The 14474-nt window shown below is 50.6% G+C and overlaps 2 protein-coding genes across 2 annotated transcripts in view; one reads left to right on the top strand and one right to left on the bottom strand.

The window, feature by feature from the left end:
* Positions 1-14474, bottom strand: part of Tg (thyroglobulin) — a 230967-nt gene that overhangs the window by 36914 nt on the left and 179579 nt on the right. The gene's annotated exons all lie outside the window — the stretch shown is intronic.
* The window catches only part of Sla (Src like adaptor), a 33583-nt gene continuing 30846 nt past the window's right edge, over positions 11738-14474 (top strand). Inside the window, exon 1 of the mRNA XM_023702600.1 lies at positions 11738-11921. The gene's annotated coding sequence lies outside the window, so the exon portion shown is untranslated. The remainder of the gene's footprint in view (positions 11922-14474) is intronic.

Here is a 14474-nt window from a genome sequence, read left to right as displayed (position 1 = left end):
AGACAGACAGACAGACAGACAGACAGACAGACAGACAGACACTCTCATTGGGAACCTTCTGTCCCATACCTTCTGGAAAAAGGTTGACCTGTATTGTCATCCATGTGTATTTCCACTACTTGAGTTTTGGGTTTTTTTTTAAAATGTATTTGGTACAGGGTCTAGCTATGCAGCTCAGACTCACAGTGATCCTCCTGTTTTCAGCCTCCCCAGCACTGGGATTACAGGCACACGCTACCACACCCAGACTCAACTGATTGGGGGCAGGGCTGGCACGCCATGTGGGGCCTGGGATCAAACCCTGGTCCCTGTGCTTGCCTAAGCAGGTGCTTAGTCCACCACCACTTGATTTAGAGGAGAAAAAGAGATTTTTAGAACTTGTACAGCAAAAATAGCAGCACAAATTCCACCACAGAAAATGTAGCTGAGCCTAACAACAACAACAACAACAACAACAACAACAAAATTAAAATTATACCTAATCCTATCCATCAAAGACAACCTATTAAATAAGCTAGCTTCTTGGTGGGTCCCTTCCGTGTGTGTGTGTGTGTGTGTGTGTGTGTGTGTGTGTGTGTAGGAAATAATTTAAATCATTTTTTGAGCCTATTTTTTTTTAACGTAAGAGTGAATTAGGTAAATCATTCTATGCTGTTCCCTATTTATTTCTAAGATTGTTTTATCCCGTCTGAGTGTTCACAGAAACATTACTTGTAATTGTCACTAAGCAGGAACCCAAATGCCAAGCAGCTGATGAACAGGTAAAAAACATACAGTGCATCTACATAGAAGAGTATTAATCAGTAATAAAAAGAATGGAGCACCTTGGATGGATTAAATAGAAGCAGCCAGCACCGGGGCACTATGCTACAATTCTGCTCATACGCAATGTCCAGAACAGGTGACTCCACAGACACAGCAGGTGGACTGCTGGTGTCCCTGGCCAGATGAGCACAGAGGTGGGGTGCGGCAGTTCCCTTAGCCTTTGTGAGGTAGCCAGGCCATCGCTAGAGTGGCAGCATCATTTGTATCCCCACGGCGGCACACAAGTGCCCCTGCTTCCCCATTCCCTCACCAGTACTTGCACTATTTTCATTTTGTCTTCCTTGGCTGGTGCGCAGCAGTATCCCACGGTAGTTTGCACTTGCATTTCCCTAGTGACTAACGCTGGGATTCCTTGTGTTTCCTGAGTCGCTTCTGCATCTTCTTTGGAGAAATAGTGACTCAGACCTGTGGCTCTCATTAAGCTAGTCACATTTGGGTTGCTGAGTTGCTAAGTGTCCCTTATTTTGGCTTGATGCAAGCTCCCCACCTGGCTCATGACTGCAATTATTTCCCCATTTGCTGGGCTGTCTTCTCACTTTCTTGATGATATCTTTCCCAAAATAGCAGTTCTTATTTTGATGGAGTATGGTGAACCTTTTTATTTGTTTATTTCTCATTGAAGAAATGTTTGCTAACACAGGGCCAGGAGTCTTCTATTGCATTCTATGGACACATTTTTAAAAGGTTTTCAAACTTTTAAAATATTTTAATTTTTTATTTGGGCCACTTTTTATTTGCACTACTTTTACTTTAATGTATTGTATTTTGCGTGAGCTTATAAGCCAGTTTTGTCTGCACATGGAAGGAAGAGCGAGAAAGAGCCACTGGGCAGGGGTATGCGGGCTACTCCACGCACTTCATAGCTCCCCCAGTTGCTGCTCCCCAGACCTCTGACCTAGGCCGTGACAACAGTGCCCTTTTTATTAAAGTCCCACAGAGGCTCTGAGGGTGCTAAGCAGCTACTCCAGATCATCTACAGCTATTGCTTGGGAGCAGGACTCGGGCGGCGCCCAATGCCACTAAGCCACATAGCTTCCCCGAGCAGTACAGAATCAGTGCTCACCCTCCCTCCGGGCTTCTCTGGCCAGCATTACTATCCCTGTGGCTTAGCAGGGCAAATGCTCAGGAGGGAGGCTGTGCCTAGGTCCCCGGAGGTCCACACAGGTTTCCTCTCTGGCACTCCTCCTGCTTGGAAGTAGGGAGGCCTTGGCCATGCCAGTATAGAGCAGTGTATGTGCCTGTCACGGTTTTCCTCCAGATCTGCAGATTCCACAAAAAGCCTTTCTCCATCTGTCATGAATGGATGTCTAATTGCTTCTATCACCTTCGGGCTGTCAGAAGCCATTTAAGTGCTTGGCACTTAAAAATGACTCATTTCCCAGGCAAAGGTGTCACTGTGTGACACCCATGAGTGATAGGCGAAGGGACGGCTGCCCTCTTCCTTCAGAGGAAATTTAATCTGCAGGCTCCTCCGCTGCCAGGAGCACCTCATGCATACACATGGGCATATGCTTCCCTTTAGACACAACTGCAGACCTAGAACTCAGTCAGGGGCCTTGATGAGCAGACCCGACGCGGTGGGGAGCCACGGGCACAGGCAGCCGCTGGGTGCGGGTGCAGAGCGGCTTCTTCTTTGGCTTTAAAGAAAATACCAGTGTCCAGGAAGGGCACAACAGCATTTGGCAGACCAGGGAGCTTGACGACAGGCCACAGCCGAGAGGAGTACGATGGTACAGTGGCCTGCCCTAGAAGAGGTCCTCAGCTGCTGGCTGACATCCTGGGCCGCAAGGAGACTGGGGACTCCTGAGAACCAGCTGCACAAAAGCCCGTGCCTCTGGCCTGCCAGGTGACCGCATTCTTAAGACTGGGCACCCCACCCCACCCCAGCCTGGCCAGTGCAGATGGTCTCGGTACTTCCTGTGCTGCCCACTTCCCCATGTGGATGGAGGTCAGGACCCAGCCCACACCCAGACAAGTTCTGATGGCGCCTGTGCTCACGCCTCAGGCCGACCTGAACTTTCCTGGCGTTACTCTCCTGGGAGCCTCTTGCTGTGTCTGATGCATCCTTCTGTACTAAACAGGCTTGCGCTTAGGCATGTGTCCGTGTCCCCAAATCACTCTTCAAGTCTACTTCCCATCATGCCTAGCACCGTCCCCTTCCAATTTGCTAGCTGAAAATAAATACACATTATTGCTGTTTTAAGGAATAGAAAATGGGGCTCTGAGTTAGAGAAATTATATTGAATCCTGCATTGACCACTTGGCAATGGCTTTTTTTCCCTGGATCTTGGTTTAATTATCTGTAAATTCGGTGTGTGATCGTGTCCATCAGCCCAGGTTTAAGTCTGATACTGCTTCTAACTGGCTGCATGTTCTTAGGAAAGCTACTTAAAAGCCTTATGCACTATCTCCTCAAAGCTCATTTTTTGATTCCATGCTTATTTTTTTTTCTTTTGAATTTCTTGTTCTTGCTTTGTTTCGTTTTTCCTTTAAATCAATCTTGCATGTTTATATCTCCTAACCTGAGCAACTAATCTGAAGATGGCATCATGCAATACAGCCACCATTGTTGAATTCCTATTACTTTGTTTAAGGAAATTTTGTATTGTTTCTAACACTGTTTTTTCCTATCACTATTTTTTATTCTATAAAAAATTAAAAATGTAAAGTAAGGATAAGAATATTTACCTCTCATTTGCTAAGATAGATTTAGGAGATAACATGTACAGTGCTTCTACATGCCAAGTTTTAAGTAAACAGTAACAGTTATTAAAATCACAAGTAGTATTTCAAAGATTCTTATGGAAATTAAACGAGATAATGTATCTGGAAGTACTGTATCACCCATAGAGCACTCCACAGATGCCAGTTGTTTATGATCTTACTGCTAGTCAAACTAAAATAAAGTGTAGTGAAGTATGCCCCAAGGCCAAAGAAGGAGTTTGGGATTGGGACTGCGTTGCCCATGGCTGTTTCTAAGGGACAGAGCCTGCCTCTCTCAACTCCTTCCATGGCTGCTCACTGCTGGGTGCAATTAGCTCTGGCTCAGCGGGCTCCCCCAGACATTTCACACCCGTCCGGTTGGGTTTAACTGGATGACAGTGATTTAAATTACAGCAAGGACAGTTTTGAGCTGCTCTTCCTTTGGTAACAAAATCTTGTCATTAGGAAAAAAGCTCATGTCACAGAAGTATTAAGGCAGTGCACAATGAGAACATGGGGGGTAATAAAAGCTGTAAGCATTCTGTTACAGAGCTGCACCTCTTTCAGTTCAAGCAAACTGAGAGGGGGCCAGGCCAGCACATTGGAATCATTGTTTGTGAGATGCAAACACGGGGGGGGGGGGCAGTGCCAGGGCTAAGGAAGGCCGCGTTGGGAAGCTCATGACGTGGCAGGGTGGTATGGCCAGTGCTCCGGCTGGCTGTCACCCCATCCCTGGGACAGGCCTGCCCTGCTGCTGCCAGCCACTCTGCTATGGGGATAATTCCAGGACCTCTCCAAGCCATGCCTCTGTGCCAACGACCTAGGGAAGGAAGGATGATCGAGGTCTTAGGAAGCTTACAATCTAAGGGAGGAGAGTTTCGTTTTCTTTGTGTGTATGTGTGCTTTCTTTTCCTAGCTTGCTCCTTCGGCCTCTCCCTCCCGTGCTGCCACCCAGTGTCTCCAGGTTCCAATGCTTGGGGTCACACTGGGAAGCAGACCTGCTCCCTGCTTCCCAGTACATGTGGCTCTTGAAAGTCAGGCCATTAGAAAGACGGGAAAAGTGGATTGGGGACACCCTTGAAGAGTCCCTCCCAGGACCATAAAGCTCCCAGCAGCACGATGTCCAGGCTGTCTTCTTTTCTCATGTGAACCTCAGGCCCCTGGCTTTGTTCTGAAGCAGAGCTGGATAGGATCTCTACGCTGCCCCTAAAAGACAGACCGTGCACAAGGGCCAAGAGAAGATAAAGTGGACTGGCTGAAGGCCCTTAATCAGGATTCTTCATTGCACAAATCATTCCCATCCTCTTTATGTTTCCACTAGAATCTCCCAAAGGGTGCCCAGGATGATCTACTGGAGCACAGGAGAGCGCTATTCCCTTATAAACATGATTTCAGACCCTTACCTCTTTATTTTTTCATGTAATATATATATATATATATATATATATATATATATATATATATATACAAATGTGCTGGGGAAGCTTACTGAAGCTTCTCGCTCTGCAGATGCTGATCAGAAATTAGGAGATGACCATTGTAGAACACAAGAAGGTGCTGAGGGAATGAGGACAGGATAGCGCCCTAGGCCTGTGGTTTCGGCTATTCTGATTGTGATGAATGTAGCCATCAGTCCATGCGCCCTGGGCAGGTATATACCAACATGGCCGTCGGTAGGCATGGCAGACTGGATAGCGCCCCTCTGCCAGCCTCGGTTCTTCCTAATATCACATAGCATGAGCCAGTCTGGCTTATGCTGTCAGGCAACTGAAGAAATCCCCATCTGTGGGCAGAGGTCAGGAGTAGGGTTGGTGGGCCTGCTTTCGCAAAGGGCCACGGGAGCACAGAGCCGTTCCACCTGACTCCACCCAGAAGGAAGAGGAGTGAAAGCCCTGCTGGGCCCGAGAGGACTCATCCCTGATTCCAGGAGATCCTGAGATGGGACAAAGCCATTCCAGGCCAGGAACAGATTCAGAGGCGAAGCCTGAAGTGCCTGTCCAGGCAGCAGGTAACAGAAGACACTTGCAGGAGAATCAGGGAGACAGTGAGACCCGGTGAGGAGCCCCTGCACGTGCCAAGGCAGTGAGGGCTTTGAAGACCACAGCAGAAGAGAACAGAAACGGGACTCATTCACTGGCTTCACTTCGGTTGTGTGAGAGGGCTGCTGAGCACATAAGAGCAGAGGAGCTAGGAGTGACAGACCCAAGTCATCTCTAACCCCACACAAGGTACGGCACAAGCCGTCCCACAGTAAAATAGCATTGAGCAGGTGCAGAGACCATCCCTGTGGGCGCATGCAATGTCCAGCTTTGGTGACTCCTCCAGCATTCAAGCTCCCCAAATGTCCCCCTTGGTAAAGCCTCAGCTCCTGCAGCAGTGCTGGCTGCCTTCTTTGTCCTGCCCTGAATATCACAGCCCCACTAGACCTACCCTTTGTGGTTCCTGTTAGCCTATATTCACTGCACGGTAAGCTCCTGGGGGGCCGAGCATGGGTCACCCTTGTCCCTGCAGCTTAGTCCCAGGGCTGGCCCAAGGGAGCTTCTGAATCATCAGATAAATGAGTCCCTGAGCCCTGAGTAGGATCTGTTGAAGAAAAGAATTTGCAAGTTAATACCCCTAGAAGAAGTTAATAAAGAAAGCAAAGTTGTGAAGGACTGAACTTGATCCTGTTCGTGGCTCTCCTATCCTCTAGGAAACTTGCCCCTCTCTTCACTGACCGGCTACGATCTGACAACAGCTGGGTCTTCCCGGGGCACCTGCAATAAGCTTGGCTGAACAAGAACAGCTTCAGGGAGCTAGTACGCTTATGCAGCTCTTCATAGCAGAGAGCAGCACCATGCAATGTGCCTCCCCACCTTTTCTTTCTCCTGAACCTCCTGTTGCCCCGAAGGCCTTCTGTAGACACACAAAGAGCCTGAGGACATGCACAGAGGTGCCACTGCAGCAGGAAAACTCATCCTGTCCCCATGGCTACCCATCAGATAGCCCTAGAGACAGAAACATTTACTGCCCAAGAAACAGTAGCATCTATGCTTTTCCAGCTGGGACGGTCAGCACAGTGTCTGCCCATGTACACAGCCTAAGTGCTTATGCTGGGCACCACTGCACTTCCTCCTGCAAGGTCTGCTCTGGCCTGGGCTCTGGGCCCATCTCAGTGGCCTTCCCCAGCGCATGTTCCAATTACAAAGGAAAGGAAGGCTTTCAGGCCTAGTTGATTTGTTCTGTGTGCAGTTAGGAGGTTTGTACGCCTTACCCTTAGGTCCTTGTGACCACTACTAATGTCATGTGTGCTCTAGGAGAGGCTCAGAGCCTGCACAAGCTCACACAGTTCCTAGGGGTCTGGACCCCTCTCTTGATCTGGATTCCAAATCACAATGAATCTGACTCCCACGAGGCAAGAGCCTCAAGGAAGTGTCCACTTCTGCTCAGGGAGGCCTACGGATGTGAATGGCACCTGAACTTGGGATGTGTGGGAGGAACGTGAGCCTGCACCCTTACAGGAGGGAAGGAAGGTAGGGGAAGAGGCAGAGGACCATCTGCGGTGGGGGGTGGGGAGCCCCATATGGGTGAGGCATGGAGGGCTCCAGCAGTGCTGCTGCTGCAGGAGCTAGGAGGGTAGAGGGAAAGACAGCTGGCCACTGAATGCCAGGAAAAGACCTGGCCCTGACTCTGTGGGAGAGGACTTAGGGCAGGTGCTTGAGGAGGGTGGCCACAGTCTTGGCTCATCCTTTGGGACACAGGGCTAGATAAGTGGGAGTGTGATAGAAGAGGGGACAGGGAAGACCTGACTGGAGGCTATTATGATAGGGACAGCTAGCGTACTGCCTGCAGGGCCCTCATGCCCAGACCAGTGGTGTCCCAGAGGCAGCCGTGCAGGCCAGGACAAGAGAGATCAGCAGCTTCAGCTTCTTCAGGTGAAATCCTGACAGTGACAGCAGGGATGGCAGTCCTGGGGGACCGGCCTTGGCCCTTTGCGCAGCCCCCGAATACAATGTGCGTTTCCAGCTCTACACCTTTGCACTGGCTGGGCTGTTGCTTCACCATGTGATTCTTCCCCTTGCCCCTCACCAAGGAAGGGGCTCTCTGAGCGCTCATCGAATGTCACTCTTTGGAGGGCAGAGCTTGCCTTGTTGTCCCCCCTCAGCCACTTTCTATAGCACAAACACTCCATTTTTCTAACTTAATCCCTAGAGCCATACCTACCACCTAGAAAGTGCTCAGCAAATATTGTAAGTGAAGGACTGAATGACGGAGGCTGCACTCACTCAGCTATGAGACGCTTAAGACTCTCACTTTGAGGATGCAAGCTTGCAGAGAGTCTTAAGGCGTGTGGCTTAGCTCACTAGAGCCCAGAATCTCACCAACACCTTCTAGGACCAAGCAGAGTGCTTGACATCTCAGAAATGCTTGTGAACAACCCACCCAACTAGATTAGCCTACACTCGGTTCTCTCCATTGATGGGAAGTTTGTTAGCTCTCCAGGCTCTTTCTCCTCTTCTAGCCTCTCTTTTCAACATTCATGTTGAGACTGTGAGGAAGAATTGGCAGAAAACTCTCTAGCAGAACCACGACCTGCAAACTAGCACTGGCTCTAGCTTTGATTAAATCAATGGTAAAATTTAACAGCAGCTCCCCCTGCCCTCTGCCTGTGATGCTGAATCACCTTAGGAGCTCCGACCTTCCCTGGAACCCCTCCGAGACCTGTGGCTGGAGAAATGAGCTTCTGAGGGTTAGGAGGCTGCCAGCTCTGGCAAGGAGCAGGGTGCCTGCTCCTGACAACTTGTGTTGAACCTGTGGCTCATCCAGGGTCATCTTAACAAAGGTGGTGACGACATCCTTGGCCTTAATTGACCAAGCCTTGGCACATGCAGGGCTGGCATCTTGGAGGCTATGGTCTCTTGTCTGGGCCCTGATAGCTAATTAATTTACAAAGCCCTCTGGAAATCAGGGGCTGCCTGTGCAGATGGTCCTGTGTGTCTGCAGGCCCTGAAGCATCTTCCTGACCCGGGACCATCACCTGCCACTGTGGCACAGCCCGGCCGGCTCTGTACCAATGCGGACATCACCCGCGAGTGCTTTCACCATGCCTCCGGGATGGAATCTGGCCTGATCCTACCAGGCTGTCCTGTTGGGTTCCCACGTGGACTCGCAGCCCCGGAATCCTGACTTCCTTGGCTCCCTCCTCACCAAAGCCTGACTCCTCAGGTTCTGAGCTGAACTGGCAACTTCTTTAGATTATAAACTCCTCAAGAGCAGGGTGGGTTGGAGCCAAACTCTGCTATCTCTGGGGATTCTTTCCTGTTTGTCCGCCAGGGAAGATTTTTACATATGTATGTGAGGTTTGCCGATGTGAGCCACACTCAGTAATACAACAATATGCAGTAGACTGTTTTACTTATGCTGGGCCTGAGCAACAGGGAAAGGAGGATTTGGCTATAAGCTCCTGGAGGTCAGGGCTGAACCTGTGGGCAGGAAGTGTGCTGCGTGTACTGTGCCTGGTACATAGCAAGTGCTACCAAGGTTAAGGAATGAATGGATTAAAAAATGCATATGTGAATAAAAGACAACATTTTTGACCTGATCCCTTCCCTGGACTAGGACAGAATATCATGTGCAGAATGGAAAACGGACTGCAGAGGGAGGTCGGGGAGAGGTGCAGTAGAGAGGCCATTTGGCAATGTACAATCCAGTCTCCTTACCAGGGCCTCTGCCACCCCACAGGCCCTACCACTGCGTGCCTGGCTCTCACACTGCCATGCCCGACCGCTCCAGGGGCCCTGCATGTGGTCACCCGCCTGCCTCTGCCGCCGTACCTGGAGTGCCCTCAGCACCCAACTGTGTCTCCCCAAAACTCCAAGGTACACCAGCAGTTCCTTTCATGGGCCCTCAGACCCTGGCTTATCCCTCAGCTGGCCTCCTGGCCTCTTGCAGGTCCTAGCTCCTGACAGCAATAGAGGGACATGTCCCTGGCACTGCCTACCTGTGGGGAGCACCCCTTTGTGTTAACGCCCCATTGCATTCTATCACAGCGTCCTATAACCACTGGTGGCTATCTTAGCTCCTCTTCTCTCACTGGGACAAATACCTGACACCCAAAATGAAGGAAGGAAAAGTTTATTTACTCACAGTTACTGGAGGTTTCAGTCTATACTCAGCTGGCTCCAGGGTGGCACATGGCAGAGAGCAACCTTTCATGGTGGCGGCAAAGAGCGGAGAGCAAAGGGGAGGAGTAACAGCAACAATGGCTGCAGTGAGCAAGTCTGAATCCCTTAAATTGCCTTCAGACTCTCTGCCCCAGTCTGGGAGCAGTACTCACATCCATAATCCCAGCCACACTCATACCCATAATCCCAGTGGACCATTAGTTAATCTCACACTCTAGAAGTCCACCCCATGATTGCATGAGGCTTTGGGGGGGACAACTAGACACAAACCATGACAGAGGCCCTGCCTGTCTCTATCACAGGACTCCTCCAGAGGAGGGGAGAGCAGGGGGGTCAGGCTGGGCCAACTTGCTCCCAGTTGGATCCCGCCTCCGAGCTGTGCTGTGCCTAGTAGTTTTCCTGAAGGAATGACAGGGTGGGGGCGTGCCTCAGGGCCTAGCCCACAGTGGAGCCTCAGGAATGTTTACAGAGTCACCACACAGCTCATGCCAACTGTAAGCACCACACTGTCTTCCCCTTCTTGGCGTGAGTCAGGGGAAGCTGCACTTCCCCAGGACTTGGTGTCTTCTTTTCCCCACTCAGGAAAGCTGTCCCCTCAGTCCCCTTGCAACATTTCCTCTGCCCCTTCCCAGCGTGCTCTGCGCGGACTGGGTGTTCTCACCAGCCATCTGTGGGAGCATCTATCTAGAGCCGGGTGCCTTCTAAATATAGACATGGCCCCAGTGTTTTTAATACATCTTTGCAAACTCCACCGAGCGGAGTTTCCAAATGACTGTCTGTAGTAGCTGTGTCAACCCACCCTTGGGTCACAGACTGCCCTGACTCTGTGCTGGGACCAGCTGTGTGACTGCAAGCCAGGTGCTGGGCTCCGCCTCTGAGACACTGTTCACTTTGAAATGCGGGGGGGGAGGGGCTGGAGGAACTCCTGGAGGCCACCCAGCACCGTGGGTCAACAGATAGAATTCCCCAGGCATACTGGGGCTGACATCCCAGGAACCTCTGCTCTTCTACTGACATGCCCAGAGGCCCCACATTCTTGGGTCTTGTGCTTGAGGCACACTGTGAAGACCAAGATTTTAGATATTGTGCGATACACAATATTCTGTGATACGTAGAGACTCTAATTTCAAACCAATCATAAATTGAAAGAGCAGAACAATGTATACTGATATGCTCTTCACATAGATTCAAAATATTGAGTTGGCTATACCTGCTTGAGTGTCCTCTCTACATGGCGACTCTGTGTGTGTGTGTGTGTGTGTGTGTGTGTGGCTGCCATTCGGCCCTTGCAGCCACCATGACACTCACCTCCAGTAGGTCAGAATGCAGTCCCTAAGACTAGAACTCGGTCCCTAAGCCTTCTCTCCAGAGCCACAGTGGCATCACTACCCCACGAGGAGAACCTCCACACAGCGTCACTATGTTCAGAATAGCTTCCAGGGCCCCCTGCGCTTCCTGGTGTGTTCTTTCTCCTTTCTTCTCTTCTTTTGGGATCTCATCAAAGCTCCTTCCCTGTCTCTTTAGTCTGGACCTGGGAGAACCGAATCTTTCCCATAAACTTTCTGGCCTCTCCTGCTAGTGACACAGTAAGGGAGGAGCCCAGGAAGGGGATGGAGTGGCAGCTCCCTGCAGCAAGGCTCTGGTGACTGGAACTTAGTGTCCACAGTCAGAGCTGGGCCTTGCAGCTCAGCTCTGCGGTCCATGCGCCACTGATGCAAGGGGACTGCCGAAACTGAGGAACTTACAGGAGAGAAGCTGCAGCCAGTGAAGCCACAGGCTGTCTGGGCCTGCGAGCTCGTGGGATGCACACGAACAAATGCACAGCCCCATTGCCTTTTAATTAGAGGAAGAAAAGACCGAGTTTCTGGAAGCGCTGGCCATTTAGATTGAAGCTGCCTTACTCTCAAGTGCTTTGTAAAAAAAAAAAAAAACATTAATAGCGCCTCTGTCTTCACTGTCCTTGTAGAGAGAAGTCTGCTCAGTGTGGCTGGTGAAAACAGGAACCTGCCCCCAACCAGCCATGTGTCTTCCTTGCTTGTAGCAGAGGAAGTATGTGGTGGTTTAGCAACTAAGGAACTTGGCGATAGCATGGGCTTCTCCTCCACACCCTCCCGAGCTCTGGCCACCTGCTCACTCCGGAGCAGCACCAGCTGATGAACAGGAGGTGACCCGAGCCTGCTGGCCACTCCACAGCCAGCTCCCAGGAGAGGCCATGCCCAGCGTTTGAAGGTATCTTGGGTTCAGGGTGGGGAGAGACCGCAGGACCCTTCTGATGCACAGCTGGCAGGGACAGACTTTGGGGAGCTCAGGCAGGGCTCCCGAGAACAAGCAGGAGCCCGTGTTGGGTAAAGCAGAGTTGGTAAGAGCGAGGGTGGGTAGACACAATCCTGCCAGGGGACAGTGGCTGTATCAGAGCAGCCTGGCACACAGCAGGCTTCTTACAAGTGACAGCTAAAACCTGCTATCAGACTTCCTAGCTGTGTGACTTTGGAAGTTCATTTCAACCACTGACGGCTTTTCTCTTCTTTAAAATGGCAGCAACAATTCCTAGTTCACACAGATATTGGCCACATTAAAGAAATTAAAATACGCCAAGGGCCTGGGTCAGTTTGTGACACATCATAGGTGTCCCGTAAGTGCTGTCAGCCTGGAGTTGTCATGGTGTCTAAGAGCACACAGAGACCAGGGAGATCGAGTAATTTCTGTAGTGTGCACAGAGCATCGGGGTACAGATCTTCTTTGTGCTGGTGGTAAAGATAACTGACAGTAATCTAAAAGGATGTGTGTGTGGATTGGGGCTTACAGGGAATTCCAGTGTGTGCATCTGTACTTTCTGAAATCATACGTTTCAATTGGAGGAATTTCCTAAAGAATGTGGAACGCGGCACATTCTCTTAGGTGCCTACTTGTGGAGAGAGGCTGCTCTCAGAGTGGCCTTGAGGGGACTCTGCTTGTGACTGTAAGAGACGGCATCTCTACCCCAAGGGGTGGGAGAGCATGAAGCGCACTATAGGACTGCGACTGTTGACAAACAAAAGCACTCAGAGAGGTGAAATGACTTCCCATGTCACCCAGCTGTTGGAAGGCAGAGGCAGTGAAGTGGCCTAAGGAGCTGAGGTGGGGGAAGGTCGAGCCCCAGCCAGCTGGAGGGGGCCGGGGATGGAGTCCTGTACCAAAGGAGTGCTGTACCAAAGTGATGCTGCACCTCCCATAGTGTGCGGTCTTCATAATGTTGGCTACGAGAGGCTGAGTGATCAGTCTATTCAACTGGGGTGTGGTGCTTTTCACCAGGGACTCAGGCCGGAGGACCTCAGACGAGATTCCTGGCAATTTTGTTAGTGGAGACACTCTTCAATTAGAGGAACACTCTGCAAAAGTGGTTCCTATTCCCTGGAAGCACAGCAATAATAACCTGTGGGAAAGACAGACTGAGTGCATTTACTCCTGCACAGTCCACAGCTCCGGGAGGCCCCAAGAGGCGTGGTGAGGAGCCAGTGTGAGCTGCAGCTGGAGCAGCATTCTGGGGCAGCCCGGAGGGCTGGGTGACTCTGGGAGGTCGCTCTGCCTCTCTAGATGTCATAGAAAGAACCTCAGCTTCCTTGAGTGTTTATAATTTGTATACATTCTATGCAATGTCTAGGAGATGCTAAGTACTAAATAATGGCTACTAATACCCTTCCTGAACCACGCAATTGGAATGCATCCAGTCCCAGGTGTTCCCAGGTTGCAAACTGTCAGCAGGTAGAGCAAATTGTGAAGTTAACAAGTGGGCGCTCCCCCTTCATCTTTCTCAAGGCGCATTTCTGCTTGTTCCTCTGTCTGATAAAAATGAAACAGTCATGGGTGGGTTTGCAGTACAGCAAACAGAAACCGCTTCCCTACTATAGAAGCACTCCGCACTCTGAGCTATGGGGTCGTAGCACGCCCACCACCCCAAGAGAGCATGCCTTACAGAGATGTTGCATTGTGTGCACCCCATCCATATTCTGCATTAATAGGTGCTGTCCTGTTTTACCTTTTCATTTCACTTTCAGTACGAATTTATTTCCCCAGCTCTGACAGAGTATAGATCTTTAAATTCTCATTAAAGATTTATAGGGTGTCAGTCCATACTAGTGGTTCTAGTTACCAAGCTGAGCAAGAAGTTAGTACTTTTTTCTATATGGCTTCCAGTCCATCCACCCATTCATCTACCCACTCACCCATCCACCCATCCACCCATCCACCCATCCATCCATCCATCCATCCATCCATCCATCCATCCATCCATACTTCCATCCTTCCTTCCTTCCTTCCATCCACCTACTCATCCATCCATCTACCCATCCACCCATCCATCCATCCCCCATCCATCCACCCATCAATCCATCCATCCATCCATCCCCCATCCATCCACCCATCCATCCATCCATCCATCCACCCATCCACCCATCTACCCATCCACCCATCCACCCATCCACCCATCCATCCATCCATCCACCCATCTGCCCATCCATCCACCCATCCACCCATCTACCCATCCACCCATCCACCCATCCATCCATCCATCCACCCATCTGCCCATCCATCCACCCATCCATTCATTCACCCATTCATCTACCCACTCACCCATCCACCCATCCACCCATCCACCCATCCATCCATCCATCCATCCATCCATCCATCCATCTATCCATCTATCCTTCCATCCTTCCTTCCTTCATTCCATCCACCTACTCATCCATCCATCCCTCATCCATCCACCCATCCATCCATCCATCCATCCACCCATCCATCCATCCA

The sequence above is a fragment of the Octodon degus genome, unplaced genomic scaffold, assembly GCF_000260255.1.
Source record: "Octodon degus isolate 3935 unplaced genomic scaffold, OctDeg1.0 scaffold00154, whole genome shotgun sequence".
NCBI lineage: Eukaryota > Metazoa > Chordata > Mammalia > Rodentia > Octodontidae > Octodon > Octodon degus.
This window is presented reverse-complemented; position numbering and strand designations above follow the sequence as displayed.